The sequence below is a fragment of the Archocentrus centrarchus genome, chromosome 1, assembly GCF_007364275.1.
Source record: "Archocentrus centrarchus isolate MPI-CPG fArcCen1 chromosome 1, fArcCen1, whole genome shotgun sequence".
NCBI classification, from domain to species: Eukaryota; Metazoa; Chordata; class Actinopteri; order Cichliformes; family Cichlidae; genus Archocentrus; species Archocentrus centrarchus.
The window spans coordinates 36,862,521-36,875,310 of record NC_044346.1 but is presented as its reverse complement, the minus strand read 5'-3'; the positions used below and the strand labels follow the sequence as shown (position 1 = coordinate 36,875,310).

Below are 12,790 nucleotides of genomic sequence, written 5' to 3'. Positions count from 1 at the left end.
GGGCAGCTGACAGATATCACCTCTCCAGCATGTCCTGGGTCTATTAGTTACTACACTGTAAAAAGGGATTTGGGGTTTTAGTCAGCTGGACTCATGCATTTATGCTGAGTGAACTCAGTGCCCATTACAACTAACGAAGATGAGTTACAACAACTTCAACTTGAAAAAATACGTAAAAACTCAAAATCATCCGTTCAGTTAACTAAAGAAATCGTGTTAGGATTCGTATTTTATGTAATACGCATGCGCCCTTAATATGACGTCATGGTCACATGATGCTCACAGTCGCGGGTCACATTTGAAATTTAGCGAAGAACCTGGCAGCCATGTTGGTTAAGAAGTGGACTGTACATTATCAAGTAAGTATTTCTAGCTTTTTTATTCCGAAGCATTAAACATCCATACTCTGCCTCAGTCAGTCACCGCAACTTTTAATGCATATTTCATGTTTAGTTCGTTGTGGCTTTTGGCAGTACAAGTTTGCTCGCTGGTTAGCTAGCTTGCAAAACCTGTTGACTTAACGTCAGATTTGATTAAATCTGCGGTTAGTTTTGGTGAGCGGATATAGTCTTTATTCTAAATATTTCCTTTCTTGATATTTAGCTGTCTCGGATGCATGCACAAACCGTTGCTGCTCCCACTCCCTCTGCAGAAAGGGTTTCTGCATTTTGCACTGAACAAACAAAAACGGCTGTCGGCGATTTGACGAGAACGCGCGCACATGCACACGCCTGTCTGTACTGATGACTGTCTGAGGTTCTGTAATGTGATGTTAAAATTATATTAGTGTGCATGCTGTAAAGGTTGCTGCATGTCTCTTAGAATGGAACCACCATCATCATCATCATCTTAACGTCCTCTCCTCCTCCTGTCTGCTGTCAGCGGCAGGAGGAGGAGTTTGGTTTTCTCCATCATGGCTTTGAAACTTAAATTCAGTTCTGTGAGATACAGAAATTGGGTGACACTGTATATAACCACGGTTAATAATTGGTGAATTGATAGTTTTACTTTTCATAAATGATATTATTAATGATATTAAATAGGAGTACTAATATTAATAATGTAATTACTTTGTTTCTCATTAAGTCATTTTGTGACACAAACTATATGTTATATAGTATATATAAGAAAATACACACATCATTGTATCATATTTCATAAGGCATTTCAATCAGCTCTGACAGTATAATTTATAAAAATCAAATTACGGCAGCACTAATTACTGGTTCAAAGAAGGTGCTAATTATTGAATTGTTTCAATGTAAAAAAATAATACATTGGCTAAAGTTTGTGTATTAAGTTATCAAAGTGTTACAGTGTTACAGATTGTTTGATCATCTCTTTCTCTTTGTGCAGTTGCAGTTTTTTAGAAGCCAAGCTGCAGTCAACACACAGAAGCAAAAGGTATTGCTAAATTTTAATGTATTTGATTTTTCTATTCATTCATATTAATTTTACTACAGTTAAATCATCATTAAAATCAGTTCACTTAACATTATTAATTTTTTTTCTGTTTTTGCAGTGTTATCAGTTGTCATTCAGTGTAGTTTCTAATAAACTGAAGTGTCTCCATATCTAAATACATTAAAACCTGGAAAACAGTTTTTTTTACTTCTTAGTAAAAAATGATTTTACGCGTCAATGCAGGCTGTGCAGTGCAGTCAATGAGGTGGTCTTGCAAGTGTTGTATTTAGAGTACTTTGACTGGGTGAGGACTATTTGGTAATTATGCATTTTTTGAATGTTTGCTAGACATCTTGCTGTAATGTCACCTAACATGGACTAAAATGAAAATATTGTACTAAAATTATGTAATGTCACCTCTTCATATAGGTCCTCATGTAATTCACAAGGCTGATGGACCTCAGTTCATTCTATGAGCATCTGGACAGCCGTCTATTCAGTGGTTCAGGTCAAATGAGGGGGTTAAAGAAATTACATCCATACTGGAACGTCTTCACAAGGATGTGAGTACATTTCTTTACTTTGAAATTGTTTCAGTGCAATAGAGACTTGAGACTAGAGACTTGCCAGTGTACTCAGTGTTTGTCACAAGCCCAGATAAATGGGGAGGATTGCATCAGGAAGAATATCCGGTGTAAAATCTTTGCCAAATCATACATGTAGATCAGCAAGAATGAGAATTCTATACAGCATCAGCTGGGGTTGTCTTATGCAGAGCTGTAACAGCTACAGATAAAGCTGAAGAGCCATACCATGAAGGTATGGGAAAGAGTTGTAGAAGAGAGGTGACGGTCAGTGAGCAGCAGGATGGTTTCCTGCAGAAACTGAGCACAACAGTAGAAAGCCAGTAGAAGAGTGAAGGGGGAGGTTTACAAGATGGTAGTGAGACCTGCTGTGATATGTGGTTTGGAGACGGTGGTTCTGGCAAAAAGACAGGAGGCAGAGCTGGAGGTGGCTGGGTTGAAAATGTTCAGCTCTCCATTGGGAGTGACCAGGATGTAGAGGATCAGAAATAGTGACATCAGAGGGAAACAACTTAGTCTCCAAACTGCTTAAACTGAGCAGATTAGAGAGGCAAGGCTGAGATGGTTTGGACATATGCAGAGAAAGGATAGTGGATATACTGGACAAAGGAAGCTGAAGATGGAGCTGCAAGGCAGGAGGAAGACCTCAGAAGACTCATGGAATGAGGACATGCAGAGGGTTGGCATGGCAGACGAGGATGCTCGGGATAGGGTGGCATGGAGGCAGATGATCCACTGTGGTGACCACTAAACGAAGCAGCTGAAAGAAGGAGAATGTATCAATAGGGATAAGGCAGGAGGAGGAAAGATGGAAATGAAAGGAGTGAAGCGGATGGGAATTAGGAGAGCGGGTGAACCTAAATACTAAAAAGGTAGATTTAATGTTGCCAAGTCCCTTCTCTGATCTACTTGTCTTAATCATGTAATGCTTCCTTGATTTATTTTTTCTTTTACATTTATTATTAGTTTGTATATAAAAATATTTTTTATTAAATAAATATTGTCTTGTAAAATTCAAGCATCACAGTGTGGAACCAAAATGTGTACTTGAAATCACTTGTGGACTGATGGGCTCATATAATTCTGATGGCAGCTGTATGCTCTGTTGGCAGGCATCGAATCAAAGACAGTTGGGCAGCAGTGTTGCAGGGCCTACCAGGGTACATGAGGAAGAATCCTGCATTCCTGAAGATGTGTGAGGTAAGAGTTTATCATTCAAAAACAGACAAAAAAACAAAACTAGTTCACAGTGAGCAGGACAACACTTGTGCCCCCTGGATGCTTAATGATATGACAAATGATTACATAAGCACTGACACCTTTGTTTAGTTTTTCATGAAGCCTACAGATCCTGAAGACAACATCAAGGGAATGATCACTGGAATATTTTATTGGTTGAAGATGAGAGGGAACCTCTTCCAGCTTCCTACAACGATGTTGACATTGTAATCGAGGAAAAACTCGTGATCCGTCACCTGCGTGATGCCCCCAATGCTTTTGTGAACCTGATGGGACTGCTGAACATTCTGAACCTTGAATGTCCAAAAGACTTGAAGTACACTTTTGAGGTAATCCAGCACCTTTTTATGGGAGTGACTTTTGACTTGTGTACTGCAGGAGTCCACTCTGAAGAATAAATTGCTCAGGGATGGGAAGATGTTTCTGCACTTGTCATAAAGTTACTGTACTCGTGATGTTGTCCTTTGGTGCCAACATCACTGAAGAGCTTTATAAATCTACTGCTACTACATACTGCAGTTTATTTTATATTCTGTGTGCTCTCAGGAATAACTGTCTTTGAGACACTTGAATTTAAGAATTTTGAACAAGTCTCTTGTTGACATTAATGCAATAAAATTCTTGACTGAAATACATCTTGAGATATTTTTGTGTGCATTATGATTATGTTTAAGATGGATTTTTTCATTGTTGAATTATAGTAGTTTTGTAGGTATTAGTTTTCTCATTGAAATAAGCTTTTCCAAAACTTAAACTGTAAAAATGAATTTGTTGACTCAACTTGACTTAGTCAAGTAAACTTGTTGCTTTGACTCAGTTAAGTTTTGAAAATGTAAAGCTTCAAGTGAACGACACTGAAATAAATGAGTTGATCCAACATGCTGTTTGTTGACTTAACTTTTCATATAAATTAATTTGGACTAAAAATGATTAGTTAGTTGAACTAAAAGCATGTAATCTGAACTCCGTTTATCAAGTTCAGATTACATGCTTTTAGTTAAAAAGCCATTGACCGCCCCACTTACTACCGCCTGTACCCTGGAGAAGCCACTCCATGCATTTATGGACTCCCAAAGATCCACAAAGAAGGAGTCCCACTTCGACCCATTATTAGCAGTATAAACTCGGTCACCTACAACATTTCCAAACACCTCGCCACCATCTTATCACCGCTTGTTGGCATCACACCCCACCACATTGAAAACTCTACAGATTTTACTAACAAGGTCCAGAATCTTGTACTGGATCCAGATGAAACCATGGTGTCCTTTGATGTGGTTTCACTTTTCACTTGCATACCTACAACTGAGGCAGTGGAGACCGTCAGAAGACGACTACAGGAAGACGATTCCTTACTGAACAGAACCAGCTTCACCCCAGATCAGATTTGTGCACTTTTAGATCTCTGCCTTACCACAACATATTTTAAATACAATGATGGATTCTACAGACAGAAGCATGGATGTGCCATGGGCTCCCCAGTGTCTCCCATTGTAGCCAACCTTTACATGGAGGAAGTGGAAAGTAAAGCTCTTGGTTCTTTCAAAGGGAAGGCACCTAGCCACTGGTACAGATATGTAGATGACACCTGGGTCAAAATCAAAACCCAAGAAGTAGAAGCCTTCACTCGTCACATTAACTCAGTGGATAAATACATACGTTTTACCAGGGAGGACACCAGAGATAACAAGTTACCATTCCTGGACTGTGCGGTGCTTATCGAGGAAGATGGAAGCCTCAACATTGAAGTTTACCGGAAGCCCACACACACAGACCAGTATCTCCTCTTTGACTCCCACCACCCTCTGGAACACAAACTTGGGGTGATCAGGACCCTACAACACCGTGCGGAAAGTGTTCCCTCTAAGGCAGAAGGGAAGCATAAGGAACACACACACATTAAGAAAGCCCTCAAAACATGCGGTTACCCCAACTGGGCCTTCATCAAATCAGCTAAGATGCACAGGAATGAAGGCCAAACACAAACTACAGAGAATGGGAAGGACAAGAGGAACAACATTGTCATCCCATATGTGTCAGGCTTGTCAGAGAAACTCAGAAGAATTTTCTCCAAGCATGACATCTCAGTATACTTCAAACCAAGTCACACCCTAAGACAAAAACTGGTTCATCCCAAGGACAAACCCGCCAAACACAAGATCAGCGATGTAGTGTATGCTGTTCAGTGCAGTGAAGAGTGCTCGGACCTCTACATTGGTGAAACCAAACAGCCTCTTCACAAACGAATGGCACAACATAGAAGAGCCACCTCGACAGGACAAGATTCAGCAGTACATCTGCATCTGAAGGAAAAAGGGCACTCTTTTGAGGATGCCAATGTCCACATTTTGGACAGGGAAAACAGATGGTTTGAAAGAGGAGTGAAAGAAGCCATCTATGTCCACTGTGAACAACCATCATTGAACAGAGGAGGTGGATTACGTCACCAACTTTCCCCCGCTTACAGTGCTGTCCTGAGCTCCCTTCCCAGACGTCTCAACCCCCATTCACACCTTTGTTCCAGTGACCTCAATAGGCCACAGGAAACAATAGAGCGGAGTCCTAAATTGGTTTCAACTGAAACCACTGATTAAATATGACCCACGCCCCCTTCACACCTGGGCACATGTGTTCAAGCACATGATCAATAGAGGGTCATAACCACCTCCAGGGGACTACGCCCACAGGGGTTTAAATACCTGGGTCTCTCCACCATTTGGTTGAGAACTGAAGAAGCCTTTCGGATGAGAGGTGAAACGTCTTCAAGAAACAAAAAGAAGTCCAGTCGCCTTTTTCAAGCTCCAGAGACTTTCTGTCTTGTAAACATGTGAAAATTAATTAAAGAAAGATTCACAGGGTGTCAGAAAGGAATACCTCAGGACCTTCCAGACTCCAGGGGCTCATGCAGAACCTCTGATGGAGCGTGATGATGAAGATGATGGAGCGATGTCTGACAGCAGTTTTGATAATGATGATAACGAACGCTTCTTCAGGCAAACATCTCCTGTGGTATCTGCATGATATCAGAAGTGCGGTTGCTAACCGCTTTAAACAGTTGCTAACTTGGTCAATATTTCATGTGGCAGTAACTTCGATCTGCATTTTAGAATAACAACTCGGATCACTTGGACGATGTCCAAATATTCTCTTCTGCCAAGATATGTGCAGTGACATCCCCCCCTCGCCTCTGCTCACAGCTGGCTGTTGCGTTGAGCTTCTTTGTTAAATCTAGTGCACATTTTGTTTCTCACACTCCATCACCTCCATGTTATGTGTGAATACTACCTGGAGCTGGAGCTGTCAATGAGAAACTAGCATGGTGACTCATTCTGGGTCAGAGAGCTGCTGGTGGTCTTTCTAGGCTTTTGCATATTTGTGTGTGTGTGTGTGTGTGTGTGTGTGTGTGTGTGTGTGTGTGTGTGTGTGTGTGTGTGTGTGTGTGTGTGTGTGTGTGTGTGTAACATTGCTACTTCATTTAAGTTAATAGCTCAACATAATGATGATCAAAAGAGAGAGTGAATGGTCCCACTTGATGTCAAAACAGGATCTGCCTACTCTCGGTTGTCCATCTGTCCAGCTGCTCAGCTGTCCTGTTGTATTGCTGAGTCTACAAAGCTGCCTTGCATACAGACCTTGAAGCTGGATTTTCTCAGGCTGATTTCACAAGCTCCGCGCTGTTCACTCTGAAGGTAATAAAAAATCCAGGTGTGTTTTTGATTGGCTCTCAGTTCATTACCTGCGGACGGTCGCTGATTCGCTCTTTTCGCACCCCCCGCGGCTTACGCGCACCTGACAGGTCAGTGCGCCCCGGGCTCGCGAGGCGGAGCTTCGCTCACGGAGGTCTGAGGGGTCCGGAGGGTCATTCAGCTCCTGACCGTCTCCGGTGAAACATCCCAGGGCTCTCGGCTCTCAGCGCAAAATCTGGTCGGAGGGTTAAAGAGTGGTCATTCACACCTGAATGACCACGGTTGAGGAGGAGGAGGGGGGAGTTTATGACAGACACCTGGCCGGATCTCTGGCCAGATGTCATAATTTTGAAAAGATCAAACATCGCAGCTTATCAGATAAATGATAGGGGTTACGGCTGAACGATCAGACAAATTGTTTATGACAGGCACCTGGCCGGAGCTCCGGAAGGGAGGGGGTACCTGCTGCCCCCGCGGAATGAGGGGTGCAGTGGGGGTCTTTGGAGAGCCCTTTGGTTAGACTTAACGGCTCCAGTTTTCGCTCTGCAGGGTGTCAACAGGGTGCTTCTGGAAACAATGGTCCGCGATTATAACGGTGCCTGAATGCCGCCACTGCGGCCACTCGGCTTCTCAACAGCGGACTCCGCAGACAAGGCTTCGCCGTTACATTGGGGTCTGTGCATCGACCCTACAGCGTTGGCGTTTCAAGTGGATTTTTAGCTCTGTTATTTTTTTAGGCAGAATAAGACATAAACACATAACATTAAATAGCGATTTCCACCACGGACCGCAACCGCACAGCGTTTTGTCCATGACGATGAGGAAAAAGGAGTCAATCGGATTAAAAACACCCGGTTTTATTTTGTTCATTAAGACATAAAATCTCCCTGATCTGTAGGTGCACACAGGTTGTACACAAGCATTCCTGACCTACATTTTTCACTGTTTATGAAATATGAAAAATTATGAAAAATATTTCCGGTTATAGAAATATGATATATCCGGTTGTAAAATTATGACATGACATAAACCATATTTTTATCCATCCATCCATCCATTCTCTTCCGCTTATCTGGGGCCGGGTCGCGGGGGCAGGACCCTAAGCAAAGAAGCCCAGGCTTCCCTCTCCCCAGCCACCTCCTCCAGCTCATCCGGAGGGACCCCAAGGCGTTCCCAGGCCAGCCGAGAGATATAATCCCTCCAGCGTGTCCTGGGTCTACCACGGGGCCTCTTCCCGGTGGGACATGCCCGGAACACCTCACCTAAGAGGTGGCCAGGAGGCATCCTAATCAGATGCCCGAGCCACCTCAACTGGCTCCTTTCGATGTGGAGGAGCAGCGGCTTTACTCTGAGCCCCTCCCGGATGGCCGCACTCCTCACCTTATCTCTAAGGGAGAGGCCAGCCACCCTTCGAAGGAAACTCATTTCTGCCGCTTGTATTCGCGATCTTATTCTTTCGGTCACTACCCAAAGCTCGTGGCCATAGGTGAGGGTAGGAACGTAGATCGACCAGTAAATCGAGAGCTTCGCTTTTACACTAAGCTCTCTCTTCACCACGACAGACCGGTGCAGCGTCCGCATCACTGCAGAGGCAGCCCCGATCCGTCTGTCGATCTCCCGCTCCCTTCTCCCATCACTCGTGAACAAGACCCCGAGATACTTGAACTCCTCCACATGGGGTAAGAACTCGTTCCTGAGCCGGAGAGCGCACTCCACCTTTTTCCGGCTGAGGACCATGGCCTCAGACTTAGAGGTGCTGATTCTCATACCGGCCGCTTCACACTCGGCTGCGAACCGTTCCACTGCGAGCTGGAGGCCACCCCCTGATGAAGCCAACAGAACCGCATCATCCGCAAAAAGCAGAGATGAGACTCTGAGGCCACCGAGGAAGAAGCCTTTCACCACCTGGCTACGCCTAGAAATTCTGTCCATAAAAATTATGAACAGAATCGCTGACAAAGGGCAGCCCTGGCGGAGTCCAACACCCACAGGAAACGAATCCGACTTATTACCGGCTATACGGACCAAGCTCTCACTGCGGTTGTACAAAGACTGAATGGCCCGCAACAACGGGCCAGACACCCCATACTCCCGCAGGACCTCCCAAAGGACACCCCGAGGGACGCGGTCGAATGCCTTCTCCAAGTCCACAAAGCACATGTAGACTGGTTGGGCAAACTCCCACGCACACTCGAATATCCTTGAGAGGATAAAGAGCTGGTCCAGCGTTCCGGGACCAGGTCGAAAACCGCATTGTTCCTCCTGGATCCGAGGTTCGACTAACGGACGGACCCTCCTTTCCAGCACCCTGGCATAGACCTTACCGGGGAGGCTGAGGAGTGTGATCCCCCGAAAGTTGGAGCACACCCTCCGGTCTCCCTTCTTAAAGATGGGGACCACCACCCCGGTCTGCCAATCCATTGGCACTGCCCCAGATCTCCACGCGATGTTGCAGAGGCGTGTCAACCAAGACAGCCCTACAACATCCAGAGCCTTCAGGAACTCAGGGCGAATCTCGTCCACCCCAGGGGCCCTGCCACCAAGGAGTTGTTTAACTACCTCAGTGACCTCACCCCCAGTGATGGTCAAGCCATCTCCCTCGTCCCCAGACTCTGCTTCCACTACAGAAGGCGTGTCAGTGGGATTCAGGAGGTCCTCGAAGTATTCCTTCCACCGTCCGACTATAGCCTCAGTTGAAGTCAGCAGCACCCCCCCCGCACTATAAACAGTGTGAGTGGAGCACTGCTTTCCCCTCCTGAGTCGCCTGACGGTTTGCCAGAATCGCTTCGATGCCGTCCGAAAGTCTTTTTCCATAGTCTCACCGAACTCCTCCCACACCCGAGTTTTTGCTTCGGCCACTGCCCGAGCTGCATTCCGCTTGGCCTGCCGATACCTGTCAGCTGCCTCCGGAGTCCCACAGGCTAACCAAGCCCGATAGGACTCTTTCTTCAGCTTGATGGCTCCCTTCACCTCCGGTGACCACCATCTGGTTCGGGGGTTACCACCACGACAGGCACCAACCACCTTGCAGCCACAGCTCTGAGCAGCAGCCTCAACAATGGAGGTGCGGAACATGGTCCATTCGGACTCAATGTCCTCAGCCTCCCTCGGAATGCTGTCGAAGTTCTGCCGGAGGTGGGAGTTGAAGATCTCCCAGACTGGGGCTTCTGCCAGGCGTTCCCAGCACACCCTCACAATACGTTTAGGTGTGCCAGGTCTGTCCAGCATCTTCCCCCGTCACCTGATCCAACTCACCACCAGGTGGTGATCAGTTGACAGCTCAGCTCCTCTCTTCACCCGAGTGTCCAGAACATACGGCCGCAGATCTGATGATACGATTACAAAATCGATCATCGACCTCCCCCAGGGTGTCCAATAACAAAACACCATTCGGGTTCAGATCGGGCAGGCCGTTCCTCCCAATCACGCCCCTCCAGGTCTCACTGTCATTGCCCACGTGAGCGTTGAAGTCTCCCAGCAAGACTATGGAGTCCCTAGATGGAGCACCCTCCAGCACCCCACCCAGCGACTCCAAAAAGGGTGGGTACTCTGAACTGTCATTCGGCGCATAAGCCCAAACAACAGTCAGGACCCGTTCCCAAGCTCGAAGGCGCAGGGAAACTACCCTCTTGTCCACCGGTGTAAACTCCGACGTACAGGCAGCAAGCCGGGGGGATACAAGAATACCCACCCCAGCTCGCCGCCTCTCACCGAGGGCAACTCCAGACTGGAACAGAGTCCAGCCCTTCTCCAGGAGACTGGTTCCAGAGCCCAGGCCATGCGTTGAGGTGAGCCCAACTATATCTAGCTGGTATCTCTCAACCTCACGCACTAGCTCAGGCTCCTTCCCCACCAGAGAGGTGACATTCCATGTCCCAATAGCCAGTTTCGATAGCCGGGGATCGGTCCGCCAGGGCCTCCGCCCTCGGCCACCGCCCGACACACACTGCACCCGACCTCTACGACACCTCCTGCGGGTGGTGGGCCTACAGGAGGGCGGGCCCATGTAACCTCTTCAGGCTGCGCCCGGCCGAGCACCACGGGCTAATGCCCGGCCACCAGACGCTCTCCCTCGAGCTCCCTCCCCAGGCCTGGCTCCAGGGTGGGGCCCCGGTAACCCTATCCCAGGCAGGGTAAACTGTTCCCTCGTTGTTGCAAACATAGGGGTCTTCTGAACCGCTCTTTGTCTGGACCATATTTTTATTGCCCTCATAAATCACTCGTTTTGAAATCAAGTGGGACCATTCTCTCTCTCTTTTGATCATAATTATGTTGAGCTATTAACTTAAATGAAGTAGCAATGTTACACACACACACACACACACACACACACACACACACACACACACACACAAATATGCAAAAGCCTAGAAAGACCACCAGCAGCTCTCTGACCCAGAATGAGTCACCATGCTAGTTTCTCATTGACAGCTCCAGCTCCAGGTAGTATTCACACATAACATGGAGGTGATGGAGTGTGAGAAACAAAATGTGCACTAGATTTAACAAAGAAGCTCAACGCAACAGCCAGCTGTGAGCAGAGGCGGGGGTGTCACTGCACATATCTTGGCAGAAGAGAATATTTGGACATCGTCCAAGTGATCCGAGTTGTTATTCTAAAATGCAGATCAAAGTTACTGCCACATGAAATATTGACCAAGTTAGCAACTGTTTAAAGAATAAAATTTCACACCACACTTCTGATATCATGCAGATACCACAGGAGATGTTTGCCTGAAGAAGCGTTCGTTATCATCATTATCAAAACTGCTGTCAGACATCGCTCCATCATCTTCATCATCACGCTCCATCAGAGGTTCTGCATGAGCCCCTGGAGTCTGGAAGGTCCTGAGGTATTCCTTTCTGACACCCTGTGAATCTTTCTTTAATTAATTTTCACATGTTTACAAGACAGAAAACATAGCAGACAGCAGATGCATAAAGCTACCAAGAAAGTGGCAGCTGCTGTGCTGCAGAGTGCTGCTGTTTGTATTTTAATTGAGCTGCCCTGTCTTTAAAAAGCTTGAGACTGAATATAAAATGTTTTTGGTTTCCAAGTATAATCAAAGTGTACGTGTAATCTTTATGTGCAGTGAGACTGATTGATTAATGGGCCTTTTATAGACTAATTTGAATGTTTTAAAAAAGAATCAGCTACCCGCATTAGCTAATAGTAACTAATAGACCCAGGACATGCTGGAGAGGTGATATCTGTCAGCTGCCCTGAGAACACCTCAGTGTTCCCCCAGATGAGCTGGAGGAGGAGGCTGGGGAGAGGGAGGTCTGGGTACCCACAGCATAAACACAGCATCGTTATTTATTTATGTATTTACAAACAAGCTTATCTCTGAAAATATTCATCTGATTAAACAGCAACAGTTATGTCAGATAAAGGCAGCACTGAGATCCGGCGGACGGTAGCAGACCGTGATGAAGTCCCAGGGGGCGCTCTGCCTGTGACAGCCAGGGCAGGCTGCAGCGGCCGTCCCTCCACCTCCATCAAGCAGAAGAAAATGGATCAGGATGAAAAGCGGTGAAATGACACCGGAGACCGGCGGGTCCTGAGTTAAACGTTTCTGAAGCAGCAGGTGGAAAATAAATGCGAGGACAGCCTCGTGATCAGTTAGGAGCTCGGTTTGCTCCAACAGCAAAGTTTTCTTTAAAACTCTTTCCTGTTTCCTGTCCTGCAGATGAAAAAAGATTTTAATAGCACCCATTAATGAGCTTATATTAGTGTTTGCTAGTGTTTGCAGGGCTTCTTTATAGCACATTTAAGCAGCAGTGATCATTTATTTTATTCAGAAATTGATTTTTTTACGCGTTTTATGAAAGTTTCACGTGATTTTTAGCTTTAAAAAACTGGATCTTCACTGAGAA

General features: G+C 46.0%; 1 long non-coding RNA gene across 1 annotated transcript; it reads left to right on the top strand.

Moving 5' to 3' along the window:
* Positions 1 to 317: 317 nt before the first annotated feature.
* On the top strand, positions 318 to 3,215 carry LOC115785927 (uncharacterized). The gene is made up of 4 exons (XR_004020387.1): positions 318 to 359; positions 1,357 to 1,404; positions 1,834 to 1,967; positions 3,101 to 3,215. It is a non-coding gene; the product is annotated as an uncharacterized LOC115785927 (long non-coding RNA).
* The last annotated feature ends 9,575 nt before the right edge of the window (positions 3,216 to 12,790 follow it).